Source organism: Mustela putorius, unplaced genomic scaffold, assembly GCF_011764305.1.
Source record: "Mustela putorius furo isolate JIRA1106 unplaced genomic scaffold, ASM1176430v1.1 tig00000835_pilon_pilon_pilon, whole genome shotgun sequence".
Lineage (NCBI taxonomy): Eukaryota > Metazoa > Chordata > Mammalia > Carnivora > Mustelidae > Mustela > Mustela putorius.
Genome location: NW_025421492.1, coordinates 8,611,364 through 8,623,704, shown reverse-complemented (window position 1 = coordinate 8,623,704; position 12,341 = coordinate 8,611,364). Strand labels below are relative to the sequence as shown.

Here is a 12,341-nt window from a genome sequence, read left to right as displayed (position 1 = left end):
CTGCGCTAACGGGACAGGAAGCTGCACGCGGGGCGGAAAGCCGACGCTCGTCCCGTGGAAACCACCGTTTCCATCTCCGAGGGGAACAGAACATCAACACCGCGGTGAGCGGTGACGAAAGATAAGGACCGGCGAGCGGGCGGCGGGTGCGGACACCCCTGCCGGCGTTTGGAAGGACGGTCCAAGGTACGTTTTCCATTCTCTGCATCCAGAGAAACACCCAATGAGCAGACAGGCCTTGACACGGCGTCTGAGCCCTATTCTGAAATCAGAGCGCGCACAGCTCCGCGGGCCGGCCCCAGCCCCGCCACAGACGCGCCGGCCTGCGCTTGCTCCCGAGTGTGGCCACAGACCTTCCCGCTGGAGCCAGAGGAAGCCCGCGGTGACGGATGGGCCGGGCCCGGGCCGCTGCCTCCTCCCCCACGCCACCCCCCGTCCACCCTCTGCCAAGAGGAAATAACTCTGCTGTGCCGGAGCCTGGGGTCCCAGAAAACAAGCTCAAATCCACAAAAGTAACTGAAGTTCGCATCTACTGCACCACTCAGCTCCATTCTGATTTTTACTACGATGCCAACAAGAGTTTGACTTGTGTTAAAGTTTAGGTTCTTAAGTCTGAGTGATACACAGTAATTTACAGCTTGCTGGCAACCGCTCCTGTGGAAAAAACGGAAAGTGCATAGAAAGGCAATTCTAAGCTTGACATTGTGAAGACGGGAGCGAGGCCAACAGCAGCGGCCTGCGTGGCTTTCCCCCCGGGGATGGTGGCCGTGCCGTGGGCCAGGGCCACGCTCCCCGTCACCAGCCTGGTCCGGGAACCGCAAGTGACAGGAAATGTCCTAAAATGCAATTTCTCGAGCGAAATGCTCTCGGATGTCAGCCGGGTCATGCGTGGCACCACCATCTCATCTGGGGTCTCTGTGGAAAGCAGGTCCCGCAAAATGCCCTGAGCAGGGCCGCTGGGGAAGAAAGCGCTGCCCGACCCCTAAGGTCGCACCTCTCAGCTGCCCAGAGGGTGTGGGTGCGGACGGTGGGCTGAGACGCTCCCCGGTGTCCAGCCTCGCTGTCGCTGGGCTGGAGCCCCATTAGAACCGTCCACACAGACACACAGGACCGCACGCCGGCAAACTAGCCCGTTTGATGGGCACAGAAGACAGAAGACGGACCAGGCCGTCCAAAGGACTGACTGTGAAACCCCCGCCTGTTGGCCCCACCTCGGCTCTGGGTCCTGCTGCCTGCTCTGTGTGAGCAGACGAGGCTCCAGGGGCCGGCGGAGCTCCCCCACGCCTGCGGCACCTGCCCCTTCTTCCTGCCGGCGGCTCGGGCTGGAGCCAACCTCGGGCGAATCACAGGCCGGTTTCTGGGTGTTGCTGAGGCCCTGAGCTGCCGCCGCCCTCCGGCCCGCTTCCTGCCCTATCTACAGTGACAGCAGCTGCGGGGCCTGATAGGGCCGGTCCCAGGGAAGCCTGCACCCTTGGGTGGGAGAGAGGACGGCCGGGGCTGATAAGGCCGCCCCAGGCCCCCGGGCCTGATGACCGCATCCTGCGCCGTCTGCCTGCTTCCCGACACAAGAGGGCCGGCCGCGGGCTCTGGGGGCGATAGCACTGGGAGGGGAGGGCTCTGGCTGACCGGCCTATTGTGCAGAGTATCAGGCTCTGATTAGCGGGGGTCCCCTGGGCCCGATAAGGGCGGATGCGTCAGAGGGGAATAGACGCGCTTTGTTCTTTACTGTGTGCCGGCGTCCACGCTGTAATCTGGAAGGAGGGGCCCTGCTTTAAAATTCAAAGTGAAAATCAAGGCAAAGGGACTCACAGCTCCACACGCCCCACCGAGAACCCGCTCGCTCGTGGCCAGAAAACGTGGCCCTCACCACGTGGCCAGAGGCGGAGGAGCCCCTGCTACACTGTCCGTGTCTCCCACACAGTCCTTCATTCAGCGCAACGGGAGATGACGCAGACGCGCACGTATTTCCGTTCCCTCAGAACAAGTCTGCCGTCGGCATCGTGTCCGTGCCACAGAAAAACAGGACTTTGCTCCCCACGGCGTGGAGAAGGGGTCCAGGGGCTGTCCATGTGCACAGGGGACACCCAGCAGGACACACACGGGCTTCGCACTGAGCAGCGGGGTCTCTCCCCCTGTGCCGAGTGACTCGCCCTGAACGCCTGCGAAGGGAAGCCCCTAGAGCTACAGCAAAGATTCAGACGCCCCCTCCCAGCGGACAGTCCCACGCAGGGCACTGCTGCCTCCTGAGGTCATGGAGGACGAGCGGCTTGTGTCTGGGTACTCTGACTCCGCCTCGGTTTCCGAGGTCCGTCCCCGGCATGGCGCGGCCAGCACCACTCTCCTCCTCCTGGCGGAGTGACGGGCCCTTGGGTGCTTGGGACGCCTCTCCTGTCTCTGTGCGGCCTTCGTGTGGACGTGGCTGTGGACTTCTTGTGGGCCGACCCCTAAGAGTGGAACGGACGGGTCACACGACAACGTCACGGCCCTCCGAAGACACCACCACGTGGCCGTGGCACCCAACGTGTCCGCGGGTGGCAGCGGGGCTCCCGGCCCTTCTGCTGCCCGCGGCCGCTCGGACAGGTAGGGCAGAGCTCTCCGCTGCCAGCACACCTGCTTTCCCCGCGACTGAAGCTGCAGAGTCCGCTTCTGTGTGTCTACGAAAATTCACACATCTTCTCGGAGAAATGTTTGCTCGCATCTTACAGCCCGGTTTTTGACTAGGTTGTCTTCTTAGCATCGAGACAAAAGTTTTTGGCATATTCTGGATATAAGCCCTTTATCAGACCTGCACTTTGAAAATGTATTCCTTTGGTTCCCATATTCTTCTGTTCATCTTCTCACTATCATAGCAGTTCTTTCAAAGCAGGAAAAATGTGAATTTTGATGGGGTCTCGTTTGCCAGTGTTTTGATATTGGACTATGTTTTTGGTATCATACCTAAAAGATCTTTGCCTCATCTAAGGTCTGGAAGACGTTTCTCATATGCTAGCCACTGCATGGTTTACTGTCTTAGCCTTCACATTTAATTCTAGGACCAATTTTGAGAATTCTGTGTACCGTGTAGGGTTAAAGGTGCAAGTTCATTCTGCACACAGACACCCAGCTGTGACATCCTCGTTTGTAAAAGGGTATTCTTTGCCCTGGTTAAACGGCTCAGCATTTTTGTTAAAAATCAATTTACCATAAATAGAAGGATTTCTGAAGTCCAGATTCTGTCCATGGATCTAGATGTCTTCTGCTAATACGACACTGTCTTGATTATTATAGATTTATAGTAAGTCTTAGATCGGGAACTATGTCTTCCTGCTCTGTTCGTTGTTTTCAAAATTGTTCTGGCTACTCTGGGAACCTTTGCAATTCCATATGAATTCTAAGATCATTTTATCATTTGTCATGTTCCTGAAAAATACAAACCCAAAAAACCTGCTTGAATTTTGATAGGGATTGCATCAATTCTATCCATTAATTCCATTAATTCCACTGTGAAGAGAATCGAGCCTTTAAAATGTGGTCAGGCTTGTTTGATAACCTACTAGAAGGTCTGTCCTGGAGAATGTTCCACAAGCAGGGCATTCTGTGGAGTGTTCCATACATGGCTTCCAGGTCCGTCCCGATGCTTGGCGGTGCCGTTCAACTGTTATATTCTTGTTGGCTTGGCATCTAGTTGCTGTATTACCGACTGTTCTGTCCGTTACTGACAGTTTGTAGCAAGATCTCCAGATACCATTTTTTTAACTGTCTTTCAGTTTATCCCTTCAAAATCTAGATATTTTTGTTTCACGTATTATGTGATTCTATTTTTTTAGGTGCAAAAATATTTGTAACTATTATGTCTGCCTGCTCAATTTACACTTTAGTCATTATAAAATACCCCTTTTTGTCTCCAGCAACACTTTCTTTGGTCTTAAATTGATTTTGTCTAATATTAGTATCGATACTCCAGATCTCTTTTGTTCACTCTTTACCTTGTACAATTATCCATCCTTTTAATTTCAACTACTTGTGTCTTTAAATGTAAAGTAAGTCTTCTGGAGACAGTGTATAGTTGGATCTTAATTTGTTTGTTTTTTTCCCCTAATCCAGTCTGACAACTGTCACCTTTTTTTTATTGGAGTGTTTGGTTCATTTACATTTAATGTAATTTTGCTGTAGGCTTTATATTTGCCATTTTGTTGTTTGTTTTCCGTATCTTATGGGGCTTTTTGTTGTTGTTGTTTTGTTGTTTCTATCATCTTCTGTGTTAAACCGATGTTCTAACATATCACTTAAATATTGATTTGGTGGGTTGGTTGGTTGGTTTGTTTTACTCTGTATATTTTTAAGTTAGCTTCTTTATGGGTCCTCTAGAGATTACGATACACATCTTAACTTAAAAATTCTACTTCAGCTAATTAATATTAACTCGTTTCTTTCTTTTTTTTTTTTAAAGATTTTATTTATTTATTTGACAGACAGAGATCACAAGTAGGCAGAGAGGCAGCAGAGAGAGAGAGGAGGAGGCAGGCTCCCTGCTGAGCAGAGAACCCGACGTGGGACTCGATCCCCGGACCCTGAGATCATGACCTGAGCCGAAGGCAGCAGCTTAGCCCACTGAGCCCCCAGGCTCCCGATTAACTGGTTTCTAATAACATATGGAAGCTTGTTTCACTACAGCTTCCTTCCCTACCCTGTCCTTTCTGCTGCTGCTGCCGCACTAATGACATCTTGATATAAACCCATCAAACATTGTCATTTTTGTCTCGTGTATTTTCTTTTAAATAAGTTCGGAGGAAAAAGGAGTTTAAAAATATGTATTCTGTCTTTATCTACATAATTACTTTTTATCAACGCTTTTTATTTCTTAGTGTGGATCTGAGCAGCCAACAGCCAAGAGGACTCCTTTCAATATGGCTTGTGGGTCAGGTCTGCTGGCAACAAAATTTCTGACCCAGTAATGGTTTTATTTCTCCTTCTTTTTAAAGCTAGTTTTGCTAGATACTGGCTTCTTGATCTACGGGCTTTTCTTTCTTTCAATGGTCTTTTTCTTTGCGGCCTCTGTGATTGCTAGTGAGGTCAGCTGTTAAAGTTACACTTTAGTCATTATAAAATATCCCTTTAATCCTACTGAAGGTGCCACATATCTGATGACTTGCTTTTCTCTTGCTGCTTTCAGGACTGTTTTTCCTTGACTTTCGACAGTATGGCTATAATGTATTTAGATATGAATCTAAGGGTTTATTCTACTTGGAATTTGTGGATTTTGGGGAATGTGTACAATGTTTTTTTTTTTTTTAAACAAATTTGGGGAGATTTTAGCCAATATTCCTTCAGATAGGTTTTCTACCCCTTTCTCTCTCCTCTCTCTCTGCATTCCCAATATGCCTGTGTTTGCATGTTTTATGGTATAGCACATGTTCAGTTTTACTCTTTTTCCTTTCTATTCCTCAGACTGGATAAGCTATAGACATTTTTTCAAGTTTGTTGATTCTTTTTCTCTGCCAACTCCAATCGGCTGTTCAGCCCCTATAACGAATTCTACATCAGTTATCGTACTTTGCAAGGCTAGAATGTCTATTTAGCCTTTTTAAAAACTTTTAATCTCATTCTTGATATTCTCCGTCTGGTGAGACATTGCTGCCCGACTTCCCTTTACTTCTTTAAACACACTTTCCTTTGGTTCTTTGAATGTATCTACCGCAGCTGATTTAAAGGCAGTCCTGCTAAGTCCCACACCTGAGCCCTCGCAGGGACACGCGGTCTATGCCTTTGGGTTGTTTCTTCCTCTTCTGCAGGGGACGTGTTTTCAACTTTCTTTGCATGTTTTATAAATTTTTAGTTGAAAACTAGACAGTACAGACCATACATATTGTAGCAACTTTGGAATTAGCCTCATCCCCCAGTAGGGTTTGCTGTTCTTGCTGGGCTGTTTTTTTTCTTCCCTTAATGCTGATGTTTGATGAGTGACTTTTCTGGACTCATTCTGTAGGGGGTCCTGTGTTCTCTGTGGTGTGTGGCCACTAAGTCCTCTATTCCTCTTTAAAAAATCCTTGTATTTACCTTTCAGTCTGGCTTCCCCAGGGTCATCCTCACGGTGAGCAGGGCTAACGGTCAGTCAGCTATCTGTCAGGAGTTTTCTCTAAATGCCTTAGGTCTCCATCTTCTGTCAACGGGATCGAACTACAGGCGAGCCACGAGTCAGCCCTAGCTCCCACTTCTGTTTACGTGCAGGTCTCCAGGCTGGCCAGAGGTGACGGACCTGGCCCTTTCTTTTCCCATGTCTTTCCTAAGCATGTGCACGTCCAGATGCAGACTCCCGATTCCCAGGAATGTGCTGGGGCTTTTCCAACCCCCCTGCAGGCACTGAGTGTGGCTAGGCTCCCGTTTGCCCCAGCTGAGATCACAGCCTTGGCTGCTCCCGCAAGCCAGAGTCCAGCCGTCTGCTGTTGTGGTCATGGCCTGGGAAGACGGCGTTTCCCGGGAGGTTCGCCGTCAGTCAGATACTGTTTGCATGTTGTGCAGGGCTTTCCACATACAGTTTGCATGTTGTGCAGGGCTTTCCACAGAGCCCTAAAAGAGGCCAGTCTCCTTCAATGTCAGCGAAGCTGCTGGCTTTCTACAGCTGCGCCCTGGGGGCTGGGGAAGGCGGATGCGAGTGGCCCCCCGAGACCACTGCAGACCCCACTCTTCTTAGCAGGATCTAGTTTTTCTCGAATAAATGCTTTTCAGTTTGTTCTGCCTCTTTGGTGAATTTCCAGATTGTGAAATAATGGATTTGATAGATCTCAGTATTTCTGTTCCTTTTTTGGGGAGTGCTGACTCCCCGAGGCCCTCCCCCTCCCACCCTAGAAGTCCTGCCTGTCTTCCAGTCCTTGAGCCACCAGAAAGTGCCGCGGGTAATGGCCAGGCGTTCTCTGACCAAGAAGAAAAAGCACGGCAGTCCTCTTCAGCTTGCAAGGCCAACTCATACTTGAAAGTCAGACTTTGCAGCAGAAATCTTTGCATATCACATGTCTAGAAGAGGAAGAAACCCTCAGTACTAGAGCCAAAACTTGGGAGAGCACAGAGTCTGTTTAAGTCAGAGCCGGCAGACCCCCACGGTGCTTCTGGTCTGGCCCGTGTTCACTGTGATTGTGAGCAGGTCAGCAAGCGTGTGTCTGCGAGCCCGTCTCCTCTGTCTGTGGGGTCCACATCGGCACTTCCGGCCGACATGGGACTGTTCCAAGGTTGAAAATGTAAACTGAGACGATATACGTGAAGTCACTTTGAAAAGCACCGGAGGCCGCCCATCTAGTGCTGTGACTGGGACTCGGGATTTCTGTTTGTCAACAGGATGTGTCACGCCAGACTGGGAACGGCTCTCTCAGCTCTGACGGGAAGATAATTACAATTCCAAGTCCCCACGTTCTTCTCTGCCTGGACTTGGTCGACATCTGTGAGCCAACGACCCGGTGCTCCTCAGGGATCCATAGGCAAGAATACAGTTTTGTACCAAGGAGATCACTTGAACGTGTCCGTGCCTGGTTGGCTCTGTGCCCGGAGCTCCAGGGGCAGGAGAGCCAAGTGTCTGGCTGGAGTTACAGGGCCCCGGCCGCTCTTGTGAAAACACAGTTGTCTGACAGCTGTGGGCAGAGCCCTCCACTGCCCTGGTCCCCACTCTCCCAAAGAGGTGTCTAGCTCGGACGGTCTGGCACCCACTGTGCTTTCTGAATGTGGCCATTGTGTTTCCAAATACCGGGCCTTATGGCTTCATGCTCCGGTGACGAGACACAGTGGTACTATTTGCTCACGGACCCGCAGGCGTCTGGGAGGAGCTCTCCTTCGCGAGTAAGAAAGCCCCGTGAGCATCGGAGGAGAAAGTGCAGAGCCCGGGCCAGCATCGCACGACTTCATCTGTGGGGAGACAGAGCCATTGTAAGAACTGCTGGAAATGGGCTCCCTTCTTCGCAGAAAAGACCAGCATCCCAGTCACGAAACGTCCACACACAGACACTCCAGGCTACTCCGAGCTTGCCTACGACCCAGGACAGAAACACGCGAGCACGCGTCCCGGCGCACAGCCCCTGCGCACGTCCGGGCGGCCGCTCCAAGCCCTCTGCGCTCCTGCCGCGGCGAGTGCCGCTCGGTCGTGAGCGGACCTGAGGGTGCCAGAGGTTGCAGGCTCTTCCTGCGGGTCCCTCTCCGACACCACCTCCTTGTCTCCGATCAACGCTCACGGGGAGCAAGCTAATGCCTGTGACGGGGTGGGCATGGCCGGCTGACATCCACGGAGAGCAACGGGGCTCACTGCCCCCCGAGGACCCAGAAAACACCCGGGCCACACGACCAGAAACACAGCGCGGCCGGAAGCCCTTCCCGCGTGCGGCTGACATCCCCATAAGGCAAGACGGATAAGAGTGCCCAGAACAGACATCTCAGCTCCGGAGTCCGGGGAGTGGGCGGCCCCCTCCTCCTGCTCGCCCTGCTGCCCATCGGAAGGGACAGCAGGGGCTCTGACGTCACAGTCCCGCAGCTTACAGGGCTGGGCGCTGGGGGCAGCACCGGCGTGTCTGTGCCCTACAAAGAGCCCAACCCACGGCCCTGCGGGACCGCGACTGCCTCCCCCTTCTCTCCTCTCGGAGGGTGGCCTCCTGAGCGCTGCCTTCCTGGCCATGCCAAGGACGCAGGCCTCCCACAGGGTCTCCAGAGAAGCCGCTCACAGAGCCCGCGGCCCTGTGCCCGCAGTGCTCCGTCCCCGGGGGTGTGTGGTGGGATTTTCATGCTGGAGACCCACACGCGGACACGCCAGTGCGTGCAGGACGGGCCCTGGTGAACTCCTCTGTGGCTGCGTCCGTCCAGCCGTCTCGCAGTAGCCGCCGTCGTAATGTTAACGACTGCACACGTCTGGTCACCACGACACAGACTCTTCCCATGTCGTGAGGAATGGGGAAGGCCCCAGCCCTGGGCGCCAGGCCAGGTCAGTAAAACTCTCCATGAGCAGAGATTGTGTTCTCTCCCGGAGCAGCCTGGGCTCAGGGATGAGGGCGCAGAGCGGGGGACGCGATCCCGGCCGCCTGGTCCAGCTGCGCGTTGTTCTAACAACACGGGGACTTCTGGAGGCCTGAGCACTCCCGGCAGGGCTGAAAGGGCTGACTGTGGCGCAGGCGGCGGGGCGGGCGGGGCGGCTGACGCAGGGACGGACCCACGCCCGGCCCGCGAGCCCGACCCCCGAGAAGCCCCGAGGAGCTGTGACTCAGCAGCACAGCCGCCCGTCCGCGGGGTCCCCTCGCACGAAGCCCAGGACAGCCTGTGGCTCCAGAGGCGCCGGGAGCGCCGTCCCCGCAAACGCCGTGCATGAGACCGCGCCCCGCGACACGTACTCGTGTTTGCACGCGTGAACGGCCCACATCTGCACGTCAGCGACTGTACGGACGGCCCGTGGCAGCCGGGGCAGCGCGGCTCAGGGCCACACACGGGCCACACAGAAATCACGGCAGCGAATCGCTCATGTGCGGCTTTCACGGCCCGGTTCAAAAATCTACATTCAAAATAACACGAGGCCCATAAAACGACTCTTTTAAGAACGTACGCACGTAGTTCTGCCCCGACTGAGAAGTCTGAACTGAGAGCTTAAGTCTTGTGAGTGTTGCTGGACCCAAGAAAAAACTACAATTCGTTTATTTATGGACCAAATACTTTGGAAATGAAACCAGAGAGCAGACTCAACCGAGAAACAGACAAAACCCAAGAGAGAGCGGGGATCCGTCTTTCGGCGAGTCGCGCCGTGCCCTGTTCTGAAGAGCGAGAAAGGTCTGGCAGGTGTGAACGTGGCTGCGCACAGCTCGTGCGTCCGCACGCCCCCGCTCTCTGCCACCGCACAGAACACCTCATTCTCACTTTCTCATTCTACGTTCCTGGAAAACAAAACCCCCACAGAAACTCCACCAGGGAGCCCAAACGGCCGCCCCCGACTTCTGAACAGGGTCTTGCTCTTAAGAGCAGCCATGGCCGCCATTAGGCAAACGGACGGGCTCCCGACAACGCTGCTGCCGCGCAGGGAGAGGCCAGGGGGAGCACCTTTGTGCTCCCTGGCATCGAGTGTCTCACCACAGGGGCCCGCCTGCCACCGACCAGGCCCTGCGTCCCTCCCCATGGTGGCCAGAGAGCTGTGTGAGTCCCAGCGTGCAGCCTCAGCCCCTGGGCACCCGGGGGGAGAAGGTCTTACAAGCCCAGGTTGTCACGGGGCTGTGGTCCTGCTGCCCCACACCGACTGGTCTTCCCGGGAAGCGAAGCCGCCCCAGCCCCCCGCCCCTGCTGGCGGAGCCGTGTGCGGAAAGCTTTCCCGTCGGGCCACTTTGTGCCCATGCCGTCTCACGTTCTAGCAGGTTCTCGCTGTTGTTTCCGATTCCAGGCTGCAAATTCAGGCCGGAGACACAGAGGAAAGGCCCGTGCCCTGCAGCGGGTCCCAACGCCCCTGTCCCACGCCACTGCCGCCTCCACCGCCTGCCATGGAACCTGAGACATGGCCTCACACGCCAGGAACGACCCTCCGAGCTCACGGACCACACTGAGCCTGACGGGGAGGAGGACGGCAGAGGCCGAGACACGGGACAGCGGAAGGGCTACGACTCCAGCAGGGGACGTGTGCCCCGCGCCAGAGAGGCTCTGCGGGGGCTGGGGGTGGGGGGCGCACCCGGACGGCTCAGGTACACGACCGCGGGGGGGGGCCCTCCACGCCGCCCCCTCCCCCGCCCCACCCCAAACGGGTGGTTTGCAGATATTCTCCAGAAACTTCCTCTGTCCCAGAACAAGCAGAGGCTTCGATATTGCCCCGGTTTGCCAAGTTCATTTCCAAAACGCCCGATCACGCAGGCCGCTAAAACGGGAGGCTGGCAAAGGGCCACATTGTTGGTGCCAACTTGAGTCCTGCAGGGTTTCCAGGAGCTCCCGAGGTCAGGCCACACGACCAGGACGCCTGCGAATCCCTCCCATCAGCCCCATCGGAAGGGCACGAGTTACAGCCCAGCCCCCAGCCCCCCGGGATTCAGGTGGGAAGCTCGGGGCTCAGGGCCCCACATGCACGATGGTCACCTTGAGCCTGCACTGTCTTTGGGGACTGACCGACTAACTCGGCACAGGCCACATCCGCGTCAGCGCTCTGCCAGAGGCGTGGTTCCAGGGCGCCAGGGTCAGCGGACAGTCCCCTGACCTCTCGGCAGGGAGCCCCTCTTGCTCCCCTGCGAGAAATAGCCAGGCCCAGTCTGCGTCCTGCCTGCGGACTCGGGGTCTCTAGCCACGCAGACACGGCAACGAGCACCCCGTCTGTTCTCCTGCCAGCAGAGACACCCACCCGGCCCTCGTGTATGTTCTGGTTGCGGGGAGAGAAGTCCCAGCACCCGCCAGTCTCCACGCGGTCTCCTCCTGGGTGCGGCCATGTGGCCTCCGGGCCTGGGAGACGTACCGCAGGGAAGCCTGAGCCGGGGGAGGCTGTGCTCCCCACTGGCCTCCGTCAGCCTCAGGAAAGGCCGCTTGCGGGGACTTGCTGGCCATGTCCACCACATCAGCTCTGGAAGGACGCACAGGGGACACAGGACAGCCACTCTCGTAAGGGGTCCACGGCCAGCACATGCTCCCCGGCCGCTCGGGGCTCTGGCTGGGCTCCCCAGAGCGGCACTGGAACAGCACGCGTGGGTGTGCGTGCAGGAAAACGTGCGCACGTCCACATAGACCCGTCGTCCGCCTGCTGCGGGGCCTCCTGCTACACCGCCCTGACCACAGCCCATGTTCCGACCAAAAAATAAAAACAACGAATGAAGAACAACAAGCGTCTTGTAAACGCTGTTGTCAGCTAAAGTGGAAAACCCTCCTTTACGCCTGGCCTGGGGTTGCGGGGTCCGTATTTCCAGCCCCAGAGGCAGAGAACGTGTCGCACACCTGGCTTGCTCGGAACTTCAAGCAGCGGTGGGGGGGGAGGGGCGTCAGGGCCACAGGCATGGCCAGGAAGCACCCGCAGGCCCACGGGCAGCGGTCGGGGGGCGGGGCCTGAGGCTCAGAGCAGGGGGGAGGCTCCAGGAGCTCCCGGGAGACCACGGCAACGTCGCTGGGGGTGTGGGACCCTCCAGCACAGGTAGCAGCTAGTGCACACGGGTGTTCACAACATCGGGGGCCGTAACACCGGGGCTGCTGTTGGCAGGTGCCCGGGAGGAAGTCTGAGCCGGGGACCGGCCGATTCCAGCACGCGGCCCACCGGCCGGTGCGGAGAGCTCGTCCTCCGGCACCCGACAGGGCACCCACAGCCGCGGTCCGGCACCAAGGGCCGTGTGCTCCGCGGTGGGGCCCCGCTGGCGAGGTTCTAGTCCCAGTTCTGAGCCCCCCTCCGGCTTTAT

The 12,341-nt window shown here is 55.9% G+C and overlaps 1 protein-coding gene across 5 annotated transcripts in view; it reads right to left on the bottom strand.

Annotated features, from left to right (window-relative positions):
• The window catches only part of NFATC1 (nuclear factor of activated T cells 1), a 95,061-nt gene that overhangs the window by 12,982 nt on the left and 69,738 nt on the right, over positions 1–12,341 (bottom strand). The window lies entirely within an intron of this gene.